This window comes from Mandrillus leucophaeus, unplaced genomic scaffold (genome assembly GCF_000951045.1).
Source record: "Mandrillus leucophaeus isolate KB7577 unplaced genomic scaffold, Mleu.le_1.0 Scaffold150, whole genome shotgun sequence".
In the NCBI taxonomy this organism is placed as follows: domain Eukaryota; kingdom Metazoa; phylum Chordata; class Mammalia; order Primates; family Cercopithecidae; genus Mandrillus; species Mandrillus leucophaeus.
In genome coordinates, this window is record NW_012101477.1 from 800,719 (window position 1) to 803,232 (window position 2,514).

Sequence of the window (2,514 nt, forward strand, 5' to 3'; positions counted from 1 at the left end):
TAGGGTGACCAACTTGTCCTAGTTTGCCTAGAACTTTCCCCGTTTTTGTACTAAAAGTCTCACATCCCACGGCTCCTTATCACAGCCAGCCCAGGATAGTTGATCATCCTATGTATAGCCATGGAGGGGATTAGACATGGAGAAGATATAAAATTTTATCAGAAATTTAGAAAGCTCAATCACAGATTTCCTGAATCTTAGCAGATGACAAATGACAGAGGTTTCACGGAGTTGTCTTCTAAAATACAGAACCTTGCACTTTTCAGGGCATTCTTCCACCTCTTATCTCATTTGATCCTAATAGGTTTTTAATTATAAAAATATTACATATAAAAATATTTATGCAAACATATATAAATGTTATGTGTATTTATTAAGTGCTAAATAATATACATGTTTATGCTTGATAACTTAGAAATTAATATTTTCATTTTTTCCCTATTACTAAGTGAACAAGACTATCACAAAAATGTCATAAAAGTGACTAAAACAGGTAAGAAAAATTGATTTTCACTTAGAAGCCAACCATGACCAATTGGTAGAAGCTGCCTATGGTGACATGTAGAAATGTTCAAAGGCAGCCTCTGGGCTTGGTGATGCAAGAGCCGTAGTTGTTTAGTGATGTTTGTCATGAATAAGAGAGAGAGAAATGGCAGTAGGAATATTACATATTTGGTATCCATGGTCTAATGACTGAACACACTTAAATTTTCAATGCTTTCTTCCACTTCAACCAGCTTCTTTCCACAGTGAACTGTACCTTCTGGTCAGATCTCATGATTCTTGATCTCATTCAGAAGTTGTGGACATTTCTATTTTCCCTGGAAAACTTTATCCTAAGTCACAATTCTCTTCTTTCTCACTTTCCTCTTCCCTATAAATGAGCACCTACATCTCTATCTTCTTTTTGATAGTTATAGCTTATTGACTCATCTTTTCACTAGAATCTTGGCTGATTGGCTTCAACAGACCTTCTTTTGCTGTGATATGTTCAGAAACTTAGAGGTATCGCTAGCATGACTATACTTCCTTTTCATCCTGTTCTAGGCAGGGGCTATCTCTCCCAATAAAATATTTAAATTGTCTTCAGTCAATTACTAGTTAACTTTAACTCAACAATGTTTATTAATGATTTATGTTGTTCTATTTGCATTTCATCTTACTTTGTCCATCTTTTCTTGTGTTCTGTTGTTTTAAAATATCCTCCTGGGGAGGTTTTTGATTTGGTCATGATGGGACTGGATTTCCCTTCTTGCTTTAAATAATTAAACATCCAAATAAATTAAAGCTTTCAGATTTTGGATGTCAGATAGTGCAGGGCAGTATTCCTTACAGAAAGGAAGCAAATGAGGTGAGGCCTATGATTGTTTCAGATCGTTTCCTGAAGAGGCCTTTGAATTAGTGCAGGGAAGCAAAACCAAGTCAGAGACCAGAGATTTCACTGAGCTGAGAAGATGGAGTTTAGATTTCAGGGAGACCAATTTTGCTAGAATTTTCAGGGAGAAAATACTGGAGAGAGTGAGAGAGAGTACACATGTAGGGGTGTGTGTGTGTGTGTGTGAGAGAGAGAGAGAGAGAGAGAGATTGAGATCTTGTTTACAGAAGGATCTTTTGAATCTTTACTTGATTAATGATCTGCAAGTATGTACAAGGAAACTACCCATGGCTGGGGAATAACCACTGGAAAGGAATAAGCTTTATAACTCACATAGGGCTGGAAACAGTTTGTGCTTCCATCAGCCATAGTGGAAAGAATTCCTAATACACATGGATGAGGAAAACATGAACTATTCCAAGCCCTGTATGAACTATAAAGATTGCTACACTAATTTCTTTCCAGAGGAAAAAAAAGAATAGCATAAGAATTACACCATACTTCTTGTCAGAAATCATGCAAGCTAAAAGATAGTAGAACAATATCTTTAAAGTACTGAAAGGAAAAACAAGAAAACTGTCAACCTAAAATTTTATACTCAGCAAAAGTATCTAGTGAAAATAAAAATGAAATAATGATTTTTTCCAGGCAAACCAAAGCTAAAAGATTTTATCACCATCAGGTCATCACTAAAAGAAAGGAAGTTTTTTAGGAAGAAGTAAAATAATAACAAATGTAAATTTAGATCTACACAGAGAAATAAAGAATACCCAAAATGACAAATATGGCTTTCTTTCTAATTTAAAAAATTTATCTAAAAGATAATTGACCTCTCAAAAACAACAATGTGTTGTGGGGTTTAAAATATAGAAGTAAAATTAAGACAAAAAACACAAATAAGAAAATGGAAGCCTACTGTTGTAAGGTTCTAAAAATATACATGAAGTGATATAATATTATTTGAAAGTAGACCATGATAATTTAAGATGTATATTTTAAACCTTAGGGCAGCCATTAATAGAAAAAAAAAAACACACAACAAAGAGGCTAAGCCTAGAAACAAAAAATAAAGGTAAAATGGAATGATAAAAAGTACTCAGTTACTGCAAAAGAAGGCAGAAAAAGAGGAAAAAGTAGCA